The sequence below is a fragment of the Leptodactylus fuscus genome, chromosome 1, assembly GCF_031893055.1.
Source record: "Leptodactylus fuscus isolate aLepFus1 chromosome 1, aLepFus1.hap2, whole genome shotgun sequence".
NCBI lineage: Eukaryota > Metazoa > Chordata > Amphibia > Anura > Leptodactylidae > Leptodactylus > Leptodactylus fuscus.
The window spans coordinates 8,073,519-8,087,021 of NC_134265.1; the positions used below are offsets into that span (position 1 = coordinate 8,073,519).

Here is a 13,503-nt window from a genome sequence, read left to right on the forward strand (position 1 = left end):
TACTACATACACATCACACACACAGCTCTGCTACATACACATCACACACTGCTCTACTACATACACATCACACACTGCTCTACTACATACACATCACACACTGCTCTGCTACATACACATCACACACACAGCTCTGCTACATACACATCACACACACAGCTCTGCAACATACACATCACACACTGCTCTACTACATACCCGTCACACACACACAGCTCTGCTACATACACATCACACACAGCTCTACTACATACACATCACACACTGCTCTGCTACATACACATCACACACTGCTCTACTACATACACATCACACACACAGCTCTGCAACATACACATCACACACAGCTCTTCTACATACCCGTCACACACACACAGCTCTGCTACATACACATCACACACTGCTCTGCTACATACACATCACACACACAGCTCTACTACATACACATCACACACAGCTCTGCTACATACACATCACACACACAGCTCTGCTACATACACATCACACACTGCTCTGCTACATACACATCACACACACAGCTCTGCTACATACAGATCACACACACTGCTCTGCTACATACACATCACACACACAGCTCTGCTACATACACATCACACACAGCTCTGCTACATACACATCACACACACAGCTCTGCTACATACACGTCACACACAGCTCTGCTACATACAGATCACACACACAGCTCTGCTACATACACATCACACACACAGCTCTGCTACATACACGTCACACACAGCTCTGCTACATACAGATCACACACACAGCTCTGCTACATACAGATCACACACACTGCTCTGCTACATACACATCACACACACAGCTCTGCTACATACACATCACACACAGCTCTGCTACATACACATCACACACACAGCTCTGCTACATACACGTCACCCAATATCGACCGACCTCTAATATCTGGTCATGTGATTCTGTGACTCCTCCCACACATGTGACATCATCACAGGTCCTGTGAGCAGACGGCTGCTGTACCCGAGGAGGTAAGTGCTCGCTCTCAGCCCTGCTCATACATTCAGTGGCCCCCACACACTATAATGTCCTACAGATTCCCGTTGGCCACTTTCTCCTCTGCATTAGTCACTTGTTGTTGCACGTTGCGTACTAGGCTGTAATACTTCCTCTTCTGTCAGGGTCAGGGAGGACTGTACAGTTAGTTCCAGTGTGCTGGTAATATCAGGGGCCGAGTGTCTTCACCTCTATGGCCAGTAGATTGTAGTCCAGACAGAAATGTGGGAGATCTATCTGTGACAGTTGTGGCTGTTCCAAGAGATCGATGGACGAACCATCACTTGTTGTGACTGAAGCTGCAGAGAAAGTCAGTGTCATCTGTACAAGTGTCAGCTCCGTATCTTTGGACTCTTCCTCACCTTCTTGAGGGTTTCTTCCCCTCCTTATTGGGTAGCGCGGCTCATTCTACTAGAGCTGCTGGAGCATAATAAATACTCCCAATGAGATTCTGTTCAGCCTATCACACACCTTATATACCCACCAAGCCGGCCCACAACAAGTCACTCCCTTCCTGAGCTACACGCTGCCGACGTCAGAAGTAGGAGGTGGTGATAATAATGGGACTCAACTCTTCTATTTATTCCATGGGATTCCGTGTAGTGATTACATTGTCTCATCTTCTCTCCATTCAGGTTCCTACAATATAGAATCCTCTCAGTATCTTCTATAGAAGAGAATATTCCTGATTGATCCATCAAGGATGGAAAGAGACAGGAACAAGATGGCGGAAAGTCTATTAAATCTCACCCTAGAGATCATCTACCAGCTTACTGGAGAGGTGAGAGATTCTGATGATGTCATCATGACATCATTCTTATCTATAGTAATAACAGATGATATGACTGGAGAGGTGATGGACTCTGGACATGTATGTAGTGAGATTTATTAATGTGTCTCCCCATAACCAGGATTACACAGTAGTGAAGAAGACCTCTAGTGGGCGCTGTCAGACTCCTGTGTATGAAGGATATGGAGGAACCCTGAGCCCAATCCCGGGGCCTCCACCTCACCCCCTGATACAGGAGAAGATCAATGGACAGAAGATCCTAGAACTCACCAACAAGATGCTGGAGCTGCTGACTGGAGAGGTGACAGTGCTGGGAATGCTGGGACATTATACAGTAACTGGAGGGGTCGGGGTGATGACTGTATCATTGTGTTGTCAGGTTCCTATAAGGTGTCAGGATGTCGCTGTCTATTTCTCCATGGAGGAGTGGGAGTATTTAGAAGGACACAAGGATCTGTACAAGGAGGTGATGATGGAGGACCAGCAGCCCCTCACATCAGCAGGTAATAGACATGACTATATACACATGGACTTCCATTATTTGTATGTACAGAATGAATTCAGTCCCTGTCTGTGTTTCCTACAGGTAGATCCAGTAAGAGGACAACACCGGAGAGATGTCCCAGTCCTCTTCTTCCACAGGATGATGATCAGGTAGATGGAGATATTCCCTATGATGTGTAGACGGGCTGTGAAGTCCTTGTGGTCAGTCTTGTTGTGTCCAGCAGTATTATATGGTTATATACATGGGCGGTGTCATTGAGCCGCCATCTAATATGTTTATCCGGCTTCTCACAGACCTGCAGCTACTGTCAGGACATCTTTCATCTTCATGCGGATTAATGATCTAGAACATTCTCTGTGACTTCCCCATTTGTCCGGTGACTTTTACATTATTTGTTTCCCAGATTTTCCATCAGGCTAAAGATTTGAGTGACATGAATGCTATATCTATGGGAATAAAGGAAGAGTCCTATGTGAGTGGTGATGAGGAGTGTGAGGAGGACATTCCTACAGGGACCCGCCCAGGTGAGGAGTCACCACTATATAAAGCACAGAAGGGTCACTGATTCTATTCAGACATTGTTTAGACTATTTGTTGTTCCCCGATTCAGGTAAAATACTAATAATACCTGAATATAAATGTGATACCGCTATAGGGGGTAATAAATGTAGTATAGAATAGAACGGACAGCAGGAATATGGACTTGACATTGATGTGAACGAGGCAAATTTCTTCCTCACCAGCTGTCAGTCCTCGTGAAGGGAAAGAATTTACCAGAATTATACAGTCCCTGACAAAAGTTCTGTCGCTTATTCATGTTGTGGAATCAAAAGCTTATAAACTGACATTAAATTCATCCATTGGTTTTAGAAATGACTCATATGAAAGCTGAAACCTTCTGTAAGCCGACGGCTGGTCAGGTAATGGAGGGGGTGTACATCTCACCCAGACTACCCAGGTGGTTGAGATGGAAAACTCCAGAAAGACTGGTTCTCAGCAGATAACTTTTGTCTGCTGAGCGTTATTTCAAGTTCTCTCTATTGGGCTGGATTTTTAGGAATGGCAGGTAGGTTGTTAGTGGGACCTGTCATTCCAACCCCCTCCAGTCCACACATTGTGGATGTTTCTTCAGCGTTTCAGCTGCTGTGAATTGTCCTCATCAGTGAGGTTTAAAAGGTCAGCTCCAGCAGCAAGACTTTGGACAGAGCTTGGCTGGAGAGCCAGGAGGAAGGTCAGACTGTTGGAGCTGCCCTGGTTGTTGCAATTTACTACTGAGTCTGCTATTATAGGTGAGGTCACCTATTCTATGTTCAGTTAGAGCCGGGCAGGGATTTATTTTTGTATTGTTTCCTTTTGTTACTACCTTATTTGAGTGAAAATAAAACTCTACCTTTGTTTTGGACTAAAGATACTGGACTTGTGTGTCTATGGCACCGCACCTAGCAACCCCCGACCCTGACACCTCTCAAATGTGTTTTTCTGTTAAGAAAATAAATTGGCTTCACCGCTGAAATATTGATCATTTAATAGTCAGATTTTGGCAAGACAAAGGTTTTGTCGCCCACATAAAGTAATGTGAAAATCAAACCAATAATTCAGTTCAGATACAAAGATATGTTTCCTAACATTGGTGAATGAAGTTGTGGAGCTATTAGAGCCAGATTTAATATTTTGTGTGACTTCCATGAGCTAGAAGGACGGCATCCATGCGTTTCGACAATGATTCATACAATGTAATGATGAAGTCATCAGGAATAGGGAAGAATGCCGTCTTACAGTCTCCCAGGGGTCATCAAGATTCTTTGGTTTTGTCTGCCAAGCTTCCTCTTTCATCCTACCCCAAACATGCTCAATGGTGTTCATGTCTGGTGACTGGGCTGGCCAGTCCTGGAGCACCTTCATCTTCTTTGCCTTTTGGAACTTTAATGTAGAGATGGATGTATGAGATGGAGCGCCATCCTGATGATTGGGAATGTAAGAGGAAGCCAATACTTCTTGATATTTTAGGCTATTGATATTGCCTTCCACCTTGCAAATGTTTTGCACACCCCCATACTGAATGTAACCCTAGACCATGACCTTTACACCACCAAACTTAACTGTTTTCTGGTTGTATCTTGGATCCATACGGGCTCCAGTAGATCTCCTGCAGTATTTGCGGTGGCTGTGGGGTAATCCACCTTCTGCCACTTTTCCAGCGTCCATCTGTTTAGCAGGCTGTGGGCCTTTCATTGCCTTTTGTTCAGTGATGGCTTCTGGGAACTGATTCCACAATGGAGGCCATTCCGAGACAGAATCCTACAAACTGTTCTAGGTGACACAGGGACTTGAGGTGACCAGGCCTGTTGGAGCTCTGCTGCAGTGGAATTGGGCCTGGCTTTTGATTTTCTAACCAACAAACGTTCCTCCTGAGCAGTTGTCTTGCGGGGTCTGCCGGACCTGGGCTTGTCAGAAACATCTCCAGTCTGGTCAAATCTTTTTTTAATTCTTTGTACTTGACGCTGAGACACATTAAAGGTGCAGCCACCTCTGCAGTGGATCTGGTCTTCAGCCTCGTGATAATCAAGGCTTTGGTCGCAGGGTTGATTTTTGGCTTGTTGTCACAGGTGAAGTTGCAGTTCAAGTGAAGGTCTGGGGTGCTGGAGTTATTTTTATACACACCCACTAATTAACCGATCAATTAGTGAGCACCGGGGAGGCTGTAGACTAGGATTGGGGGCGTTATATGACAAGGCGACAACTTTTGTCTTGCCAAAATCTGACCATTCTGTGTTCATTAAATGATCAATATTTCGCCAGTGAAGCCAATTAATTTTCTTAATACAAAACACATTTGGGAGGGTTTCAGCTTTCATAGGAGTCATTTCTAAAACCAGTAGATGAATTTAAAGTCAGGTTATAAGCTTTTGATTCCACAACATGGATAAGCGACAAAACTTTTGTCAGGGACTGTATAGCAGATTATTTCAGGTAGCGGAAAAATAATCCTCCTGCTCGATCTTCAGGCAGATTCCACTTCAGAGCTCTATGGAAATAAATGGGAGGTGGAAAATCCGGCCTGGCCAGTAAGGAATCTGATGGAGATTCGGGGGCTGATTTGGTAAAGCGGAAAAATTCTTCTTCTGAATTCCTGAAGCAGCTTCTACAAATGTCACTGTGTAAACCTCACCTTAGACCCCAATCACACTATGGAATCCGGACTAGAAAATCTGGTCTGTACATCAGTCACATTTCCCAGCCTGAACTCTGTCCACACACCAGGACTCCCCGTATCTTAGTGATCTATGACGCTAGGAGTCCCTGCTTCCTTGTGACTCCACAGACCCTACTACATACTGTATGGGACAGCAGATCCGCGGTGAGTTCAGGCTGGGAAATCCAGTAGATGTGGTTTGGATTCTATTGTGTGTATGGGGTGTAATACAGTAAGATTTATGGCATCCTACAGTATTATTCCACATAAGTGGCCATATTTAAGCAGCCATGGATTGTGTTCACCTCTACAGTGACCTAGAGCAGTGGTGGCGTCTCCTGTCCCGCTTCATTACTAGTCACTATCACTGACCTCCGTCTCAGCACAGTGAATACTAATGAAGTAGGCTGCGCTGCCGTCGTTTGCTGCCTGTGCCACTGACGTCACTTCTTCACACGGTCTGAAGCGTCTCAGGCAGCGGCAGCTCAGTGGGGAATATACTTATAAGGATATGTTATTCAATAATAGTAACCTCAGTTTTCTTCTTGTCAGATGACTGTACCAGGAGCTCAGAGGGACATCTGATATCTACAGATTATAAAGCAGAGGATCATGGTATCACCCAATATCCATATGAAGAACATGTCATTATCCCAGATATACCCTCAGCCCTTCAGGACAAAGATCTGTCTCCTAATTCATCACAGTCTGTTAAGCAAAATGAAAGATGCAGAAGGGACGTTATACATCAGAGAATTCACACAGGAGAGAAGCCATATTCGTGCCTAGAATGTGGGAAATTTTTTACTCACTTATCAATTTTCGTTAGACATAAGAGAATTCACACAGGGGAGAGGCCATTTTACTGCGCAGAATGTGGAAAATGTTTTACTCAGAAAGCACATCTTGTTGGACATAAGAGAATTCATACAGGGGAGAAGCCATATTCATGCCCAGAATGTGGGAAATCTTTTGCTCAAAAATTCTGTCTTGTTGAACATCAAAAAACTCACACAGGGGAGAAGCCTTATTCGTGCCCAGAATGTGGGAAATATTTTGCTCAAAAATTCCGTCTTGTTGAACATCAAAGAACTCACACAGGGGAGAAGCCTTATTCATGCCAAGAATGTGGGAAATGTTTTACTCGCAAATCACTTTTTATTGAACATCAAAAAATTCACACAGGAGAGAAGCCATATTCGTGCCCAGAATGTTTGAAATGTTTTACTCGCAAATCCTCTCTAGTTGAACATCAAAGAACTCACACAGGAGAGAAGCCATATTCGTGCCCAGAATGTTGGAAATGTTTTACTCGCAAATCATTTCTTGTTGAACATCAAAGAACTCACACAGGAGAGAATCTGTTTTCATGCCCAAAATGTAGGAAATGTTTTACTTACAAATCAAGTCTTGTGAAACATCAGAGAATTCACACATAATCATCGATCCTGTTTTGCATCTATTGCAGTTGTAAATCTTAGTGGGGGTCCCTAAGATTGTAGAGATTTCGGTAGTAGTCTCGGAAAAGTTGAGCTATAATGTCAAGGTGATAGGGACTCCTCAGTGTCATTTTTGATGGTAGGAACTGATGAAGGAGCCTTCCTGTACTGCTAACTATCGACCCGTCTCTAACTTCCCCTTCATCTATAAAATCTTGGAACACCTGGTCTATTCTCGTTTAATCCACCATCTCTCTGCTAACTCTCTGCTTGTCCCCTTACAATCTGGTTTCCGCACTCTGCACGCTACTGAAACGGCCCTCACTAAAGTCTCCAGTGATCTCCTAATGGCTAAATCTAATGGTGACTTATCTCTTCTTATTCTTCTGGACCTCTCTGCAGCTTTTGACACTGTTGAGCATCATCTCCTCCTCACTCTGCTCCGCTCAGTCGGCCTCAAGGACACCGCGCTCTCCTGGTTCTCCTCTTATCTCTCAGACCGCACTTTCAGTGTATGATTTGCGGGCTCTGTTTCTTCCCCTCTTTCCCTTGCTGCACTCATACAGAACACCAGTGATTGTCTCTCTGCTGTCTCTAATATCATGTCTTCGCTCTATCTTAAACTAAATCTCTCTAAGACTGAACTACTACTGTTTCCCACATCTAATAGATCTGTCCCTGATATATCAATTGCAGTCTCAGGCCTTACTATAACTCCTAGGTAGCATGCACTCTGCCTCGGGGTTATGTTTGACGCAGAACTTTCCTTCACCCCTCATATTGAATCACTTGCATGCTCATGTCACCTCCACCTCAAAAACATCTCCAGAATATGCCCTTTCCTTACCAGAGATACACTAAAGACACTTATTGTCTCTCTGATTAATTCTCGCCTTGACTACTGTAACTCCTTACTAATCTGTCTTCCCCTCACTAAACTCTCCCCTCTACAATCTATTCTGAATGCAGCGGCCAGGCTCATCTATCAGGCTAGACGCTACAGCGATGCCTCTGGTCTGTGCCAGTCACTACATTGGCTGCCTATTCAATATAGAATAAAATATAAAGTTTTCCCCCTCCCCCACAAGGCTCTCCATAATGCTGCACCTCCCTACATTTCCTCCCTCATCTCTGTCTACCGCCCAACCCGTACTCTCCGTTCACTCAATGACCTAACACTTACATCCTCTATTATCAGAACCTCCCACGCTCGTATACAAGACTTCTCCCGAGCTGCACCACTTCTCTGGAATGCTCTACCCCAGACAATCAGATTAACTCCCAATTTCTACAACTTCAAGCGCAAACTAAAGACACATCTTTTCAGACAAGCCTATCACAATGTCTAACGTAAACCCTTAACCTTCCTCTGTCCCCACTCCCACATTACCCCACATGATATGATGCCATTTCAGGCTAACTTTATAGGTCTAAGCTCCATCCACATGTTAAAGGGCACGACTGGTTACAGCTAATAAAGTTTTATGTTTGTGTATTATTATTATTGTTTATTTATATAGCGCCATTAATTCCATGGTGCTTTACATTTGGGGGTTACATACAATACACAAAATATACAGGCAGATATAATACGAACAATAACCGACTGGCACAGTGGGGTAGAGGGCCCTGCCCGTGAGGGCTTACAATCTATGAGGGAAGGGGGGTAGAGACAGAAGGAGAGGGGGAGACTGTACAGATGGCAGTGAGGTCATAGTGTTATTGGAGGTTGTAGGCCTGAATAGGGGAGTCTTCAGGGCCTTCTTGAATCCTGTGATTGTGGGGGTCAGTGTTATGTGTCATGGTAAGGAGTTCCACAGTATGGGGGATGCATGGGAGAAATCTTGGAGACGGTTGTGTGAGGAGCGGATGAGAGCAGAGCGGAGTAGGAGGTCATTGCAGGATCTGAGGTTACGTGTGGGCAGGTAGCGGGAGATTAGGTCAGAGATATATGGAGGGGACAGGGTGTGGATGGCTTTGTATGTTAGCGTTAGTAGCTTGAACTCAATTCGCTGGGCTATAGGTAGCCAGTGGAGGGACTGGCAGAGGGGAGCAGCCGATGAAGATCGGGAGGTGAGGTGGATTAAGCGAGCAACGCAGTTTAGGGTGGACTGGAGGGAGGCGAGGGTGTTAGCTGGGAGTCCATGCAGAACGGTGTTGCAGTAATCTAAGCGGGAAAATGATTACAAGCACAAACTCTTTGGTATTAATATCTTCATTTATTTTGCTTGCAATGAAAAAACACAAAAGAGAATTTAAAAAAAGTCAAATCATTGATCATTTTACACAAAACTCCAAAAATGGGCCGGACAAAAGTATTGGCCCCCTCAGCCTAATACTTGGTAGCACAACCTTTAGACAAAATAACTGTGAACAACCGCTTCCGGTAACCAGCAATGAGTTTCTTACAAGGCTCTGCTGGAATTTTAGACCATTCTTCTTTGGCAAACTGCTCCAGGTCCCTGAGATGTGAAGGAGGCCTTCTCCAAACTGCCACCAAGAGATCTCTCCACAGGTGTTCTATGGGATTCTAGTGCTGACCTGAAGTGTGTTTTGGGTCATTGTCCTGCTGGAAGATCTCTGAGGGAGACCCAGCTTTCTCACACTGGGCCCTACATTATGCTGCACAATGTGTTGGTAGTCTTCAGACTTCATAATGCCATGCACACGGTCAAGCAGTCCAGTGCCAGAGGCAGCAAAGCAACCCCAAAACATCAGGGACCCTCCGCCATGTCTGACTGTAGGGACTGTCTTCTTCTCTTTGAAGGCCTCTTTTTTTTTTTCCTGTAAACTCTATGTTGAGGCCTTTTCCTACTTTTGTCTCCTCTGACCAGAGAACATTCTTCCAGAACGGTTTTGGCTTTCTCAGGTAAGTTTTGGTAAACTCCAGCCTGGCTTTTTTATGTCTCTGGGTAAGAAGTGGGGTCTTCCTGGGTCTCCTACCATACAGTCCCTTCTCATTCAGACGCTGACGGATAGTACGGGGTGACACTGTTGTCCCCTCGGACTGCAGGGCAGCTTGAACTTGTTTGGATGTTAGTCGAGGTTCTTTTTCCACCATCTGCACAATGTTGCGTTGAAATCTCTCGTCAATTTTTCTTTTGCGTCCACATCTAGGGAGGTTAGCCACAGTGCCATGGGCTTTAAACTTCTTGATAACACTGCGCACGGTAGACACAGGAACATTCAGGTCTTTGGAAATGGACTTGTAGCCTTGAGATTGCTCATGCTTCCTCACAGTTTTGCTTCTCAAGTCCTCAGACAGTTCTTTGGTCTTCTTTCTTTTCTCCATGCTCAATGTGGTACACACAAGGACACAGGACAGAGGTGGAGTCAATTTTTATCCATTTCAACTGGCTGCAAGAGTGATTTAGTTATTGCCACCACCTGTTAGGTGCCTCAGGGAAGTAACAGGTGCAGTTAATTACACAAATTAGAGAAGCATCACATGATTTTTCAAACAGTGCCAATACTTTTGTCCACCCCCTTTTTTATGTTTGGTGTGGAATTATATCCAATTTGGCTTTTTGACAATTCTTTTCGTGGTTTTCCATTGAAGATAAATTAAATGACGATAATACCAAAGAATTTGTGATTGCAATCATTTTCTGGAAGAAAATGAGTATTATCTGACAGAATTGCAGGGGGGCCAATACTTTTGACCAACACTGTATATATTTTGAGCATTGTCTATCCATTTTCTTGTGTAGAGTGACTGGTCCAGAGATGTAGATTTAGGTGTCATCGGCATAGCAATGGTACTGGAAACCATGAGATTCTACGAGTTGGCCCAGGCCAAGGGTGTAGATGGAGATCAGGAGGGGTCCTAGGACGGAGCCTTGGGGGACACCTACAGAGAGAGGGCGAGGTGAGGAGGTGGTGTGTGAGTGGGAGACGCTGAATGTGTGGTTGGTGAGGTATGAGGAGATCCAGGAAAGGGCCAGGTCTGAGATACCAAGGGATGAGAGAATTTCTAATAGGAGGGAGTGGTCAACTGTGTCAAAGGCAGAAAAGAGTTGAGGGCAGAGTAATGGCGCTTGGCTTTGGAGGTTAGAAGGTCATTGGTGACTTTTGTTAGGGCAGTTTCAGTGGAATGACGAGATCTGAAGCCTGACTGTAGTCTATCAAAGAGCAGGTTGGACAAGAGATAGGAGGAGCGTTCTGAGTGGACGTGTTGCTCAAGCAATTTTGAGGCGTACAGGGGTAGTGAGATGGGACGATAGTTGGCTGGAGAGGACGGGTCAAGGGATGGTTTCTTAAGTATAGGTGTTACTGTGGCGTGTTTGAAGGCAGAGGGGAAGGATCCATTGGCTAGAGATAGCTTGAAGAGATGGGTTAGGGCCGGAGTAATCACTTCAGTGAGCTTGGGGATGAGATGTGACTGGATTAGGTCAAGCGCGCAGGAGGTGAGGTGAGATTTGGAGATTAGGGAGGAGAGTTCTTCATCAGTGATGGTGGAGAAACAGGTCAAGGATGATGAGCAGTGAGCTGTTGAGTGGAGGGGTTGTCGGGGGGAGGGGATTAGGGTGAGACTGTCTCTGATGGTGTCAATTTTAGTTTTGAAGTAAGAGGCAAAGTCGTCAGCTGAGATAAGTGATGTCGGAGGGGGCAGAGGAGGACGGAGGAGGGAGTTGAAGGTGGTGAATAGCTGTTTTGGATTGCGAGAGAGTTCAGATATGAGTGTGGTGAAGTAGACCTGCTTTGCAGAGGTGAGTGCGTTCTTAAATGTGAGAACTGCCTCTTTGTAACTGAGGAAGTCTTCCTGGGAGTGGCTTTTCTTCCAGAGGCGTTCTGCAACACGCGCGGCACGTCTCAGGTTTTTAGTCAGTTCGGTGTGCCAGGGTTGCCTATTGACCGGTCGGGCTCTGGTGTTTGTGTAGGGGGCTACAGAGTCAAGGGCTGAGGTAATGGTGGAGTTATAGAAAGTAGCAGCGGCATCTGTGTCCTGGAGTGAGGATATGTCAGCGAGTGGTAGGAGAGAGTCTGAGAGGGTTCAGGTGTCAAGGCGGTTGAGGTTCCTGTGGGGGCATGTTGGTTTAGAGGTTGGGGTGTCTATTGGAGAGGAGAGGGCAGAGAATGTCAGCAGGTTGTGGTCAGAGAGCGTGGATGGAGAGTTAGAGAGGCTGCATATGGAGAAGAGGCGGGTGAATATGAGGACTCCTACACCTCCACCAGGTTTATTGTTAGGGCAGGGAGTGTGTGAGAATTACAGACCTCCATAGGAGAGGGCGGCGGGGGAGGTGGTGTCTGAGGGTGTCAGCCATATTTCTGTGAGACCGAGAAATGAAAATTCATTAAGAATGAAAAGGTCGTGGATGTAGTCTAGTTTATTGCGTACGGAGCGGGCATTCCATTGTGCACCAGAGAGGACAGGGGGAGGGGTAGGAGCAGGTGTGATTGGTTTGAGATTTCGGGGGTTACGTGTGCAAACGGCAAGTGTGGGGAAAAAGACCAACAGTGGAGATTTTCTGGGGAGGTCCAGGATTAGGAGATATGTCACCAGAAGTAAGGAGTAGCAGGGAGAGGGACAGCAGGTGTAGGTAGGAGAGGGTGTGTGGGGGGGTTGTATGTGTCTGGGGCGGAAAGCCTGCAGGTTTGTGTGTAGCTGTGCAGAGAAAGTTATTTGGTGGGGTAGGAGAGAGGGAGAGATGAGGATTTCTTTACTGACAAGGCTGGTTTGGGATGGAAAAGTGGTTTTTACAAGGATTGGGAGAACAACAGTAATTAATGCAAGCAGGCTGGCTGCATAAGATAGCTGGATATTGAGCGGCCGTGGTGTCCAGGGATTTCCCTTCCCCTCAAGGGCTTACCATTCATTGGTGGCTTGGGGAGGGGGGCGGGGCCGCCCACAGGCTCATCCAGGGCAGCGCTGGGCGGGGAAGTTCTCTTGAATCCCTGCCAGTGCTGACAAAGCAACTTGAAGGACAGGAGACCTGCTCAGAGGGAAGGTCAAGCCGGCCTTGGCAGGATCTACAACACCAGGAACAAGGCGCAGCCAGCCGGCATCAGCAGCTCAATGAGCTGTCGCATAAAAAAAAAGGTAAGGGAAAGGGTAAGCAAGCTGGCTGGTCCCCCCTGCTCAAGTTGAGCGAGGCACCAGTACTGGGGCTCCTTTTCCACTTACAACAGCTTTCAGATGTCCAAGAGCCGGCTGGCTAGCTTCCCCCTCCTCTAAAGTTTTCTGCTTCTAAATGGCGAAAAAAAACTTAGATGATAGTTTATGTTGTTCAGCCTAAGCCTGTCCCCAGGAGAGGAAGGGTAGGCACATGTGGTAGGGAGAGGCCCTTGCAAAATAATTTTGTAATCGGCCTGGCAGAACTTGCTAAGTCACCGGTAGTAGCAAGTTTACAAAGTTGTAGTACAGTTTGCTAGTTTCCTGCTGTGTCACAGGAGCGCCAAAATTATACTAAGCAAAATGGATCAGAAATCTGATGTCACAGCCTGGAATGACAAAGGTGAATTTATTTACAGAGGGTGTCCGATCCCTGGATCTAATATGCTGGATCTTATTAAACATGCCACGCAGAGT

General features: G+C 45.9%; 1 pseudogene; it reads left to right on the plus strand.

Annotated features, from left to right (window-relative positions):
• Positions 1-8,434, plus strand: part of LOC142189602 (uncharacterized) — a 243,420-nt pseudogene extending 234,986 nt beyond the window's left edge.
• Positions 8,435-13,503: the final 5,069 nt, after the last annotated feature.